This window comes from Dicentrarchus labrax, unplaced genomic scaffold (assembly GCF_905237075.1).
Source record: "Dicentrarchus labrax unplaced genomic scaffold, dlabrax2021, whole genome shotgun sequence".
NCBI classification, from domain to species: domain Eukaryota; kingdom Metazoa; phylum Chordata; class Actinopteri; family Moronidae; genus Dicentrarchus; species Dicentrarchus labrax.
The window spans coordinates 20,551,606-20,567,026 of NW_026136709.1; the positions used below are offsets into that span (position 1 = coordinate 20,551,606).

General features: G+C 39.6%; 1 protein-coding gene across 1 annotated transcript in view; it reads right to left on the reverse strand.

The window, feature by feature from the left end:
- LOC127369695 (cadherin-12-like) overlaps positions 1–14,006 on the reverse strand; it is a 98,140-nt gene extending 84,134 nt beyond the window's left edge. Inside the window, exon 1 of the mRNA XM_051411305.1 lies at positions 13,479–14,006. The gene's annotated coding sequence lies outside the window, so the exon portion shown is untranslated. The remainder of the gene's footprint in view (positions 1–13,478) is intronic.
- Between the last annotated feature and the right edge of the window lie 1,415 nt (positions 14,007–15,421).

Consider the following 15,421-nt stretch of genomic DNA (forward strand, 5'->3'; position numbering starts at 1 on the left):
AGATAATCTAATGGACCCTTTACTGAGCCTCACTATTAAAGTGGAGGGTCTGACCTCAAAGGCATTCAGAAAAACTACTTGAGCACTGGTGTTTTTCAGCACTTAATTAAAGTGACAAAAGCAGTATTCCCAGTGTGTTTAATCAAAGCCTTCTTGAAGGTATGACAATGTCTTTATTTCAATGAAGTGGGCTACTACTTTTCCTGTACTCATTCCAGTTGTCAGCGCAGACAAATAATGCAATATACAATTTGCAATTTTGAAAGGCAGTTGCAATAATGTCTCTTGCTACCTACATAGCCTACATTAGAATTAAACAAGGTAAACGGGAAGCGTCAGTCTGAGTGCTCACCAATAAAAATGAATTGGCAGTCAGATCCAGTTGGTGGTGTTTGGGAAAATTAATTTGCATTGTTTATTGATTAATATTTGAGAGTTGTGAAGGCTACTTTGTCACAGAGGGCCCATCAGCATTCGTAATCAAGCATCACAGTTCAACATTATTAGCCTCAAGCAGTGCTGGTATAATCAGTCAGCCAGGTAATATTAAAAGGTGGGCTCTCTCAGGCTCTCAAGTGACATAACTGCCTTAATCAAACAGTTATCACCCAAGAGGCCAGAGGGAGAGAGAATAATGAGAAAGCAATATCCTAGATTAAGAATTAGTCTTTTCTGCAATGGCTCTGTCTCACAGGGTCAATGGTGCATTATGGTATAGCATACAAAATTGGGGTAAAGGCAGATTTGAGCATGGTGCACTGTGGTTTCATAGCTCACACTGAGGGGAACAAAATGTAAACTATTTGTCCCATGCACCAAGTGGAAAAATAAAGAGTACATGGGCTAATGTTTTGTCTGCCAGTTCTTATAAACTGCTGTTTCCTTTGTCTGACAGTCTGTCTGTGCCACTTTGTTTCCCCAGTGTTAAAAGCTCTATTCATTGCCTGCATGTGTGTTGGATGCATAGTTAAGTGGAGAAGAAGTGACAACCACTCGTTAAAAAATCATTGCAGATACGTCTGAAAATAGAAGTTCCTGCATTTAACAGTCAAAAATATTGACTGCTGTATTTGAGATAGCTAAATATTTGCAGAAATGCCTTTATTACATTTTAGCAATGGAAACACCTCTCTCATACTGTACTGGCAGAGTTTTAGAAAGGATTATGTATTTCAGATAGTATGCATTATCTTTGGTCTGTGTGGCAACAACACTGGCCCTAAAAGTCCCATAGGGAGGAACTTTCTGTCTCGCTCTCTCTCCATTTGTACTTTATTCTTTTCAAGCTGTATTGAAATATTGAATAGATGGAGTCTAATACTGACAATGGCTATAAAAGGCTTATGAATAACTTCACATTCTGCATTTATTTTTTCTCTTCTACATTATTCAGTTTCAGTTAGCAAGTAAACTTTGAAAAGCTATTGCCATGTATTTAAACTGGAGCGGGTTCATGTGAATTCCTTAAAAAGAGGAAAATCTTCCCCAGGAAATAGAAGTTGTTTATCCATAATTCTATGAGCTGAAGTGAATATAAAAATGATTCTATGAATACTGTTTTCTCAAAGCCGTCCCTTATTGTAGGCTAAACTATGCACAGGCAATCTTAAACTGTGATGTATAGTGTTGGGTACTGTTCACATTTGAATCAATACCAATACTGGGACCAAACTCTCACTACCACTTTCATACTGTAATATTTCCCTGTAAACAGAATGCAATGCACTTAGTATGGGGTTCATACTAAGGTTTTAAACATACTAAAACATCTCATACATAATAATATTCACAATAATCATGCCAAATCAATAATCATTGAAGAAGTATGCTTTATCAACACACTTGCCAACCTCTAGACATCAAAGCCTAATCAGGAGACCAAACCTAACTGGGGTAGATCTTCCCAATTACATTAATGATTTTTGCATAGGCACCTAATAATAACCACTTATTGGGAATGATGAGAAAGTCTCAGAGCGACAGAGACACAGTGTCCCGGTATCCATAGTAACTCACCCGCTCCTGGCTCCACATGGTGCGAGGGGAGAGGGAGAGCCAATGCACGCTCTTGGTGTCCTCTCTTCGGGCTGGTCGACAGTCCTGTGGCTAACGCTAGTAAAACTTTAAACCAAGACGCTTGAAAAAGCTCAGATATCTTCAACAACTTATTCAACTAGCCAAATAATTACCTGAAACTGTCGATGAAGCAGTCAGTGCCTGATATAAAGTTCTGTCGTACAGGAGGGCTCAACTTCAGCGCTGGCTGCGGTTGCTGGGAGTGACTCAAGCACAGTAATGTTACACTCTTCGGCTTTTAGGTATATTTTGTGTGTGACCAGCCGTTTCTTGAGCTTAGACGTGTTGCCCTGGCCAGCTTTACAGTTTGCATTACGAAGCCTGCCTACCCAGATTCAGAGACTTGAACAAGCTGCAGGGGTGCCCTTAAGTTAGTATCTCTGTCTCTTTCTCTCTATGCTCCTCTCTCATCCAAATGCTCTCTCAGGTACTGAAATTTGGCCCATGTGGATTGGTAATCGTTAGTACAGGCTTCAGAATTCAGTCAATACACTTAAAAGTATCTCGTTCGGTACCCAACCCTAGTGAGAAAATATGAAACAATCTTTTTCACTTTTTGTTTCAAGTAATGTTGTTTGCGTCTGACTTCAACCCCAAACTGCAGATAAAGTGTTAAATAATAGAAAAATAATCATTAATGTTAATTAATTTTTTATGACACTAAGTTTGATTCACTGTGGAATAGAGTATTAATAAATTCCCCAACATGTACAAGGTCAATATTGACTAGAAATCACATAAATAAAATACTGGAAAATAAATCAAGTATAGCAGACCGCTGTATACGTGGAAAATAATTGATTAAGGGTTGATGAGCAGCTACTCTGAGGCATCATCTGTGTGACGTGACGACGCTGTTGTTTTTTTTTTCCCAGCAGCTCTAAGCCTCAAATCATGATTTCCCCAGAGCAACTGTTAATTATGTAATTCATGCTCATATGAAAAGATAACAGATCATCCATGTGTTTTTTTATTTTCTGTTACACAGTTACCACGCCTGATTTGTAAATCTAAATGTACAAATGTCACGATGCACGCGTGCATTACCATGTGGAGACGGAATCATCACACACCTAGGAACATCTGCGTGTTTTAATTATTTGTCTTTGAGGGGATATGTATTTTCCGCAGGAGTGCATCATTTACACACATATTTTTTTTATCTAACCCTGCTTTAATAGTTTGATCTCAAAATATCAGCATACCACAGAGCTTTGAATAGTTTTCTATGTATGTACAGTGAATGCATTATGGATTAAGAGTAAATGTGCCACATGGGAGAATGCATTAGCGCTCAGAAGAGTGCTGCATAATAAAACAGGAAGCATTGCTTTCTTCAGAGACAGTTGGCTAGTTTGGCTTAGAGTGAATTAAAAATAACTTTTCCTCTGTCATGCTGAAAGTTTTGAGGCACTGTAAAAACATACACACCCGCAGTTTCATTTTTGCATCTTAACAGGTTTCTCCTCCACTCCATAACTCCTTAAGTTCTGCCTCAAGTCCTCAGAGTTGGTCCGCAGACTCATGAGAACACGAAAACACAAGATCACAGGAGGATCCATCTCGCCAGGCTTCAGTCTACGAGCTTGTGCTCGAACCGCAGTGGTTCGGAACAACCAGCATCCTAAGCATCCCGAGAAAAGGGAGTACAATCAGCATTTGTTTAACCTTATTTTGCCTTCCATTTCTTCACATTTGGTGAGGAACAAAGAACTTAAATATAAATTTACTTGTGTAATCAGCAGCAAGTGAGTGAGGTAATAGCTGTGGGAATAGTGTAGCACAGGCTAGTTAGGTTCTTACTAAAATTTGAAATTGGTTTTAAGGTTAGGTAGGTATAAAACATTATATGCATGTATTATTATTATTATTATTAGTAGTAGTAGTGGTGGTGGTGGTGGTAGTAGTAGTGGTGGTGGTTGTGGTGGTGGTAGTAGTATAAAATTACATTTGTACATCTGCCACCTTAGAGTTGTGCTTACTCGGTTGCAGGTTCTCAGTTCATTTTCGATCAAACCTCCCACACATACAGGTAATTAAGGTAAGGAATGGCAACTTTAAACATTTTAAAGTAGACCATGCAGTTCATGTCACAGCAAGTTATTGAATCAAAAACTTATCCAATTTAAAGTTAAGATGTTTCCCAAACCATACAGTAACTCGAGTGATTTATGGCTCTATATAAGAAAGATGATAGATCTGTCAGTCCAGTGGATTGTGTAGACAATCAGAGACGGGGGCAGAGGCCTTGCTTTTGTAAGGATACAGTGCACATTGTTGTTTATGCTTTTCACAATGCAGTCAAAGGACCCTTGCTCATCAGCAAAACTCAGCAGGCTAGGTCACAGCTGTCAAATACAGAGCCCCAAGCCTTTGGGGTTTTGTCTTGAATTTTTGTTTCCTCTGACTCATTGTTCTGCTCAGATAAAGAAAAGTACAGCTGAATCTGTGGGAATGTAGTAAGAATGAAGGCCACTCCTGTGTGTATGTGTCCACTTACAATTATAACCAACCAATCTGTACGGTGACTACAATAACCAGCCCTCCTAACATGCACATTAACACTTAGACAAAGATGTTTACTGGGGTCAATGCACAAACATCTATGTAGTCTAATTTACTGTGTACCAAGCAAAACAGCACACATAACTCTATTAGTAAAGTAAAAAAATGGAGATATCAGCAGCCATCCATCACATACAAAACTTTTCAGTGGTAGTTATTTTTAATTTCTCCTGGATTCAGCACTCTGTAAAGATTTGGTGTCTCCTCAAATACTTCTTATAACTTAACTTTGAGCCCAAGCCCTAAGGGTGTGTGATACTGTATCACGCACAATAGCTATGCAGGTGATGTATAGTGTCAAATCTAAAATACGCAACAAGCAGTTGTTGAGTCTGCCACTGCATAATGATATTTCCATGTACAGAAGCTGGTGCAGCACCTGTGCAAGCCCCACCATCTGCATGGGCTAATGCATCCATGCTGCTGCCCCCCCCGAGAAGCACACAATGACATTGCCTTGACACAATGCAGTCTTCTAGTTTTACACGTACACCAAGGGTTTCAAATATCACATCCAATACCATTATGGTATCACGGTCAACAACAGAAACACAAGTAAAAGGTGTTACTTCATTGACTAAACAGATTTGTAGTACCTTTTTAGCCGACCATTTTTTGGTTCTGTTTAGTTCCATATCAGGCCCTGGCACCAATTAAGCAACCGTTTTATTTTATTTTTTGTTCAAGGCAAGAGGGACTGTTGCCACATTTCTCTCTCTCTGTTGCACTAACCAAAGCATTTGTCAAAATCCAGATTGTCCTGATTCCAATCCTCTTCTTTTCAAATATGGTTGTCTTTGAAGGACACTAGAAATATACTGCCGCCTCCTTGACATTTTATACTAACACTGGACAATTCACATTGTCCAGACCACAAAAGCACTGACCCAACTTGCAGGTGAGAAAATTATGGCCATATGACCATATCAAACTCCGTAGACTCTTTCAAATAATCCAATCTGCATTTCTAGCTATGTGACTATGAGTATTGTTAACTTGTTACAGCTTCAGTTAAACCTTAAATAAAGTTGATAGATCTCTCAGGCATTCTGTCTACTTTTAGGTTATTGAATATAAGTAAAAATCAGTGTCTATGTGAATAAAATGTTCTTGCATGTGTAAACAAGAGAGAAGGACTCTTACTGTGAAATACGCACTTTCTCAATTGTTCACTGTCTTCCAAAATTCCCATTTGTCTTTATACTGACAAACAAAAACACTCCCAAACCTATTGCATCCGATTGATTTTTTTTTTGCCATAATAAAGTCTCTTTTCTCACACTTTCTCCGTTTTGACTGGTTGCTGCATACACTAGTTCAAGTTAGAGATAACACTGTCTGTTCTCTGTCCTCTCTCAGCATGAAAAAACAGGTTTATGTTAGCACCTTTGATTAACTGTTACAACAATAACTTTCATCTATTCAATCCCAATTTATTTCCTTACAAGTCTTTTAATTAATCAGTTAAATAAAATCAATTGATACACTTTTTTTGACTGAAATATAGAGAATGAATTGTTTTGTTTTCAGTCCCTCATTCTTAAAGTTATTTAAATGTATTCAAGGCCAGAACAAATACTTTATATACTTTTTTTTTGTAAAGTCATGTGAATTTTAGGTGTCAGAGCTTTTCTTTTAAACTTGTGATATTAACAATTAAAAAGACTCAACTCAACTCTTGTCTCTTTAATCTTTGGCACAACTCCCCATGGCCTCTATTTACAGGTAAACACAATATATTAACCCTCCCAAATCTCCACACCCCTGTCCCCTGGCCCCTCGCTTCCTCTCTCTCTCTCACACCGCGTCCTATTCATCACACGCACTGCACATGCTGAGGAAAGTACGATCATGCTGACCTTGAGGAAGTCTCGCTCATAAGAAGACTCACCCGGGCCAAGATCTAGGGTCTGTCAAGATGATTTCTTATTCTATTTAATGGAAGAAGTGCAATGCTTTATCACTCCCCAGGTTCATGGTTTATATAAGGCATAAGGGCCAACCCTGTTTGAAATGGTAAGCTGTTAAGTAAAAAACCCAGTACACAAAAAAAGATGTCCTTAAGAGTCACAATGATTTAGGTGCAAGAGGGGGGTGATGGGTAATTTTATGTTAAATCGGCACTCTTCTGAATAGTAAACTAAGAAACAGATGACAATGTCCTCCTATCTCCTCAATGACACTTTCCACTAAGGCATTTGTTGGAAGATAAGCTTGAATGAACACGGAGGGAAGTGTTTCTTTGTCCTTACGTTCTCATCTAAGACCACAGTTCAGAGTAACACTTCAGATTGGTTAGCTCCGAAAAATGTTTTTGAATCGTTTGAAATTCCTTCATCTTCTTTGCAAGGTAATCTTAGCGCAGGAGTTACATTACATTGCCACATGTATTGTTCCAATATCTGTCATTTTATGCCAAATACACCATTTTTTGTTCTGCAGCCTGCCTCTGGGTGCGTTGGCACGTTTTAATTTATGAAAAAGGAGATCCATCCATCTCTCCTATCATATAAAACCTGCTGGTCTAGCTAACTACAGCTAAAATAATCTGCAAATGCTCTCTGCTGTCCATATCTCAAAGAGGTTTGTGTTACATTTCAGCTTCTAAATGAACACTGAAGTAAAGTTAATTGCAAAAACCCTAGTTCAGTAATATTTAATGAATCAGTAAAAATACAATAAAGTTCCATGTTTAACAGAGTTTAATGTAGCTGTGGTCACAGAGTGGAACCTCCATCATATCAGACAAGACTGGCAGTCGAACCCTAGTATATACTCAGAACATGATAATAATATAAATGAGCAGGCTGATATTTCATGGGTGGGTGCAACTGAGTTTTGCAGTTAGCTCCCATCCTCCCATATCAAATTGCTGCCTGCTGCTGTGCTAGCTCAGCCTCTGTTCTACTCCAGTAAGTTATGATGTAATTTTCCTCTCTGCCATGATAACGATAGGAGGAGGAGATACCAGAAAGAGCGACTGCTATAGGTAAATATTTAAAATTAAACTTCAGCCCCTAGACAAGCCGTTCAGTGCACCTAGACTTTGAATTACACCTCAGATATTGTAAATCACACAGAGCCGGTATCCTAATGTGTATAACCTTTTTTTTTTCTCTGTCTCTGTTCTGTAAGTTCGCAGTCACAACTGTAATTTTGTGGTGTTTTCCTTCATCTTCTAATGCTTGTATTGACCTTGTACAGTATGAACCAACGTACGTAAGACTGAAATGTTGCATGAATTTGGTATAAGATACTGTGATAGAATTACTGAAAAGATGGAAAGTAGACTAAAACATTTATGCTGCGCTGGTTGCATTTAAAGTAGTCTATATGCTAGGGAGGGTAACTTGCTCAAGTGTGTTAAGCAAAATGTGAAATGTTATACTCTGTGAGAGGTACTTCACAGGAAGGTGGTGTCTGCCGCACTGGGGAATGATGTGATTTAAGGAGCAAATTTTCTTTTAATGAAATGAAGATGAGTTTTGACGTGGATGAATAAAAGTGAAAATTTTATGTGGCATACAGTAGAGGACAGAATTAATTGCAGAGGCTTCTTGAAAAGAGGAAAAGGGAAACGCTGTTGCTAAATACATTAACTTGAGACCTCTTACATGAGGCCAACTCAACCATTTATTTTCACTTCTGATGTTTTACATCACAGACGTTAAGAAAATATATTGGTAGCAGAAATAGGATGTTACACTGTATGTTACGTTAAACCACACCTTATCAATGTCATTATCGGGTTCTATGGGAATAATGACCTGCTGTTTTGTTTTGCCTGTTCAGCTTAATGCACTGTTAAAAACACAAACAGTTTGGATAATCTTTAAATTGTTTAAGTCATTAAAAAAATATATGTTGCATTTCCATTTACTGGTTCCAGATTCTCAAATGTAAGAATTAGCTGATTCTCACTTTTTTATTAACCTGTAAACATGAGTTACTTTGGATTTGGACTGTTAGTTGGTCAAAATTATCATCTTTTATAATTTTTGACATCTAAACTAACTAGACTAAACATGTTAATTTATAATCAAAAAAATTGGTAGTTAAATTGCCAACATCCATAAATAGTACTGTATATTAGTGGTTGTTTTTATCATAACCGAAATGAAACTGACCGATTGCAACAACACAAAAGTTTCCCAGTTTTCATTTTTTTATTTTTTTCGAACACTCCAACTCAAGTGAAAATACAAATGTAGGAATTTTATTGACCCCTTGAAGCCATTATCTTTAAAAACGGTATGCTAATAGCATTGAAGTCATCAGCAAGATTTAATCAATTCACCAGAATGGAGTATTCCATATCTATTTCTACCTCTCACATTCCTGCAGGAGTGCTGCTGTGCTGTTCAGCCCCTATAATGAAAGGCCCCCCAGCACCCTCTCTAGAAATCATTACAATCTCTCTTTACCTCTAGGGTCAGTAAACTAATAGTCATTCACCTGTGTGACAGGAAATCTTTCCCAAGTTGCCATTGGGGGCCGGTGAGGTTGTGTTTAAGGTTATAGAGTCGAGTCCAGCTAGAGATGACTGTTTATTGTTTGGATGGATCCTGATGATTTAATGTGTGTTGGATTGAAGGCGTTTCATCACAGATGCAAGGGATGAGGCTCATGTATAAAACGTACTAATTGCCTGTCTTTCTGATACTGGCGGGGAATGAAAACCTTTTATTCATTGCTTGCAAAATGTGGAGACACAACAGAGAACAACTTTATAAATAGTAGAGTGAAGGCATTGGCATAGAAACAACCTCCATCATCCACTTGTACTGGTGCCTGCATATGGCCTCCAGTGATTTTTATGACCACAACTGTTCTTGCCCACTGTTTATTGAGAATCTGTGGTGGATTTCTCAAAGGGATGGCAGAAATGTATTCAAAGGCACAAAGGCCCCAGGGTCTCTTGAGGCTATTTTAAGACTTTGCTCTGCAATATTCAAAACATGTATGAAAGAAAGTTCATAAATTAAGTACTCCAACAAAATGAAGAGCCAATGAAGTGACTCACTTTGTGATTTCCTCAAAACATGAATGGAAATGTATTTAAGTGGAATTGTAAAAACAGGTTAATAATGTCAGTGACATTATAAAAAAAAAAACTGTTGTCTTTACTTCGCCAAGTGTGGCCATTCTCACATTATGGTCAGTGTTCAAACTATGCACAAATTGTCAAGTCACAGAGGATCCACCTCACCTTAGATCTCACATAGCACTCCATATTGAGCTCACTGTTTCATATGTGCATAGGGCAAAAGAGTTGTGTCCTCCATATAAAATGGTATCTTCAGGTAACCGCATCCTTCCTCCTTCTATTTTCACAACTACTTCAAACAACAGGCGTATACCACAGGGAAGGTTATATTTGTTTGCTTTCCAGAAAAAGCCTCAGCATCACTAGGCTGCAGAAACTGTGAGGTTTTACCTCTGTGGAGTGTTTTCTACTGCAGAGAGGAAGAAACACCATGTCCAAAAAGCTGACAAACGAACAGAGACAAATCTATATAAATAATTGCTAAGTGGAGTGAAGAGGAGTTGCCCATCATTCAGAGCAGAAGCGTGCGCAATATCTCCTGGAGATTGAGAGTCATCCATCACTGCAAGACTTTAATTTGAGATGTTTAGGACTCTTGCTGAGGATTGTCTGAGAGCTGGGGAGAGCCCTGCCTTAGAGGTCTGCAGGGGTCTTTGCAGAGTGTTGCTTGCTGTGGGAGAAATTGCTGCCTGACACAAAGCACGATCATACAAATACAATAGTTTGATCTGAGACTGGCCTTGAGACTGCAAACAGAACAAACCAAATCCACTATCTGATTAGCATTCAGATGCTTTAAACTGTGCAAGCAAGTTTGTGACAGTTAGCTTATTATGTCTTATGCTACTACAAAAATGCACACAGTCAGACACATTTCCATGCTCACACACACAGACACCTAGATTCACATATACACACACACACACACACACACACACAGAGCCGCACCTCATTTAGAGCGGAATGATGTCAAAATGAGCCCATTGAGTGGGGGCGGAGATTGAAGAGCCCAAGGTAAAGAGAGTCTGGAGACTCCAAATAATCTCAAGTATTGATTCTATTTAAGACCAAGGCTCTTGATGGACACAAAATGCGGTGATAGGTGGCATATCCAGATGACTGATCACTGTAGTTCTGCTTATGGTAAAAGCTGCGAACCATCCATAAATAACAGCTCACCCTAATCAAACAGTGCAGCGGATGCAAAGATATGATGACAGCTTATTGGACACGAGCTTTAATTTACCGCGAAGCACTCAGTCTTTCCATTAGATTTACATGGACACAGTCAGAGCAGAGGAAGACGTAAGGTGTGGGTTGACTTTACATTCACCCTGACAAGTGGTCTTGCTGTCTCGCTGTGGCAGATATCTGTCAGGCCATGAAGGCAGTTGATAATAGGTTTTGTTTTGGCCATTTCAGGTTTCCTCTGGTCTTGCATGACCAATTAAAACACTAGAGATGGATGTGTTTGACTTAACAATGATCCAATATGATACGTTGGTCACATGTGATAACCACAGGCTTTCACTAAATACAAAGTAATTTACCAAAACGTTCTAGCATGATTGTCTGGTGTCCTGCTGTGGTGATATTGTGAGGTGTCTTATTCCTTTAGGAATCCAAACTTGACTACAGAGTAATATAGGTAAATGTGTAAGGCAAAAACTCCACAAGCTCAAATAATTTCATTGGCCAACAAGAATTGAGACTTGATTAAATCTGCGTAAATCGAAGGCACTGTTGCACGGTGTGAAATGAGGAGATCTGATGTAACACTATTCAGTATAATATGATTTGATGGGATGGTGCTTCCTGTCCTTGCACTGAGGTTTTACCTATCAAGGGTTGCACTGAAACTATTTCTTATTTGTAACCGTAAGGAAATGACATAAAGCTGACATTATTTGCAATCTAAAAAGTCAGTCAACATGTTAACTTTGTTACGGAAAACATTGCCTTCCATTCACTGTCACTAGATGACACTAGGTGAAATCTTTGTCATGATGAGCCAGGTAGTGTCACTGCCATCACTTAATATACCACAAGTATATTGCGTGTCTCTTCATTTATCCCCTCTAATGCAGTTATAATACCTGAGTGGTTGGTGGCTGCATGCCCTGAATGCTCATTTTCTGCACAGTAGCCTCTGTGTACTCAAAGGGTCCAGCTCCTCTTTTCCTCTGGAAGTGGACTCCTTGGAGCGTAATTTGATTATTCCAAAGCAGGTGTTTTCAGCTGAATGCTGATAAGAAGATTCAGTGCCTCTGACACTAAAGTGAGTTACATTAGATGTGCTTAAAGTAGTGGAAGGCAAGAGCTTATTTTTATTTTTTTTATCTAATCTGTGAAAGAAGATGGGATTGACTTTGAAAACCGGTGCTAGAATCCACAAGGCATTTCTTTAGTCAGATTGAAATAATGTTACACACATACTGAGAATTGTAAATAAGTAATCTGCATTATTTCTGGTGGTGTACATTGGTTCAAAAGTGCATAATGTGGTGAAAGTCATTGTATTATGTCTGACTTTGCCCATGTGGCTGCCAGATGCTCAGACTCTAGATGAATTGTACGCAACACAGTACTCGAGATAATTGTGCCTCGGTTGAATGTGAAGAGATACAAAGTTGATGGTATAACTTGCAGTGGGACCGCTGATGTAACAATCAAATGTGTAAGTTCTCAGCAGATGTAGCTCGGCATCGCTTGAGGATACGTTTCTATGTTTTGTGTCCTTATATTTCCTTTCGGGGCTCATCCGAATGAGCATCTGCTACTGCGGAATGGGGGCAAGGTTGCATCTGTGATCCCATGTTTCTCAGCAAATCAGACTCTTTGATATCCTCTCAGATTGTTCTCTCTAATCCCTTTCCACACCACAAGAATGGTCTTACCCACTAATAATATTGCGGATATACACTGTGTGCAAACAAAAGGATTATCTCAAGCCTGTGATTGAGCCATCAGACCCTAATGTGCTCTTATTCTCAAATGAAAACAGTTTTTATTAGGACTGCACTGTGTAAACAGATACTCCACTATCTGTTACAGTTAAACTGAATACATATGGTTGTCCTTGAGGCTGTCATTTACATGTAGAATAAACAGTTATTTTCATTTAATTCTCTCTTTCATAATAAAATCATTTAATCCTACATGGACAGAAAGGAAATGGGGACAAAAAGGGTTTGTAGTTTGGTGGCTTATTTACGCGCAGCTTAGATCAACTTGCCAAAACCACTTGACATGCCACGGTGTGATAATCAGTGTTGAACACTCTCCAACGCAGAGTTGAAAAGCTACATAGCCTTTCATATGCAGATGAATTAAAATAACCCAGACCTACAAATGGGGTCAGCACTTTCAGAGTGAAGTGTTGCCTGACACATGAACCTATCTGCCTTAATTCACACTTAACTGAATTCTCATTTATACAAGCCATGGCAGAAAACACACTAGACACACAACTGCCCAAGTGTCTGTGTTCCACTGACTTGAACAGCAACTCCGTTGGTTGAAACATTGTCAAGGGCACAGCTGAAGCACATTTCATCCCACTTAACCAGCTGTTAGTGTCTCAACTGTGTTTACAGAGGGAATGATACCAATAGCATAATTGAATAAAGCACCTTCTGTTGTCTCAAGCTCTGTCAAAGAGATGTAAGATGTATATCAACTGCACAAACCAAGTAATAGCGGAGTTGCCAGAAATCAGTTCAAATTCTATAAAGGTGAGAACTTGAGTGGATGTGAGCTGCCTACAGGCGGAAAGAGAAGATACACTTACCTTTAATGGGACACTTTAGAGCAGAGACGTAGCCAGTTTAATCCAAATATTCACTGAATCAAACTGTCCTCCCACCTTCCTGCAGACTCTCTGCTGCTTTTACTCCTCTTTTAATTCCCTTTCTCACCCTGCTTTCCTCTTTGGTGCCTTTCTTTCATTATCCCGCTCGCTGCGTACAGTTTGAGCCCACGCTGGAAGAGAACGTATGCTTGTGAGCGTATGCCCTGTGCGACTTACAGACAACAGCTTCAGAATAGCTGGAGAATTCACGGGAGCTGTACCAAAGTGAAGCGCGTCCGTGCGGTCACAGAATGACGACTGAGGGGGAGAGAGAGAGAGAGAGAGAGAGAGAGAGAGAGAGAGAGAGAGAGAGGGAGCGAGAGAAAAAAGCTTGTGTGTGTGCATGCATCAGAGAGTGAGCGAGAAAGTGTGTCTGGAGGAGAGAGAGAGCCAGAGTGAGTGAGGAAGAGAGTGTGCGAGAGAGGTTTGTGAGCGCTGCTGGCTCAGTGGCAGGCGACAGTCGTGATTGCATTGGCGTAAGGCAGCAGCGCAAACCTCCCCCCCACCTCCCTTTTCTCTCTCTCTCTCTCTCTCTCTCTCTCTCGTCAGGTCCCCTGAGCACTGGGGGATCTTCATCATCAAGCAGATTAAAGCCAACTAGCAAGCACCCCACCCCCAAACCCCCCAGTGACACACACACACACACACACACAGAGCCAGTGGTGTGAGCTGTGGTCACCGGGGATATTCTAATCAGAGAGACACTTGGAGATGCTTCTTTTGTCCAGAACTCATGTGCTTGCGGATCCCATAAGGTCCAACTGAAATTAGAGAACCTTTGGTTCTCTGCAGTGAGTAAATAAATCTCTTTTTTAAGAGAGAAAAGTCTAGTAGTGTTGTGTGGAAGGCTTGGAGTGTTGAAACTGGAAATTTGCCAGTAAGTTTTAAAGCTTTAAAGCAGCTACAGTTGACTACCTGCTAGCTATTTACCAACCTAATGAAAGCGGATTTATACTGTGGAAACATTCATTTTATGTTCAAGCTTGTAACACATATCATATGTTTATTGGCATATCTTTTGTTTGCATGTCAGATGCTGCTGAAAGGCTGGCTGTTACTGCTGCAGTGCTATGGCAATTACTGCTTATTTTGATGGCCACTGTTTCTGCAACTTGGTTGTCAATCTGAGTACGTAGATATCCAATGGCAACCCTACTGGCAAATAAACACAGGGGGTGCCTTCTTTATTTAAAAAAATACAAAACAAAGTCCCTTTTGGGAACCAATTTAGTTTAATTTTGTCCTTAAAGGCATGTCATTTACGCAGCATATAGAGTATATTGAAGTGGCAAAGAAACCAATTTTAGTTTCAGCTCAACTTAAATGGTAGTGTAATAGTGGAGGGGAGATGGTGGATGAGTGTATCCATGCAGTTCTATATTCTATTTAAGGGACACTTCAGGAAAACCATCCATTCAGTGTTTACATCTGTAAGTGGTACTTTGGAGAGGTACCATTTGAGATTGTGTTGCTTAAGGTCGTGGATGAGGTTAGCAGGTGATTAGCATAAGGTAATGGCTAGTTATTATAGGTTTCCAGGGTGCAGTAAAACAAATACGTGTGTAGGATTATATTACTAAGGGTTGTGAAATGTGTCACATGTATGCTGGCTATAAAAGACACGGGTAAGGGGAATGGTCTGGGGTGCAGTGGGGGTCGGGGGGAATCCAGTCGGAAGAGGAGGCATCAGCTGGTTCCTGCTAATACCCATAACCTCTCAAAGCGAAAGAGCTAATAAAGAAACCCAACACCCCCTTCTATTCCCAACAGAGATCACCACAGAGAAAGAATTACATCATCTAAACATCAAAACTTTGCGGGTTTCTCTGAAGTGTGGCAGTTGTCGCTGACGGTGACCTAAATTCTCTTATTTTCATGTTTTG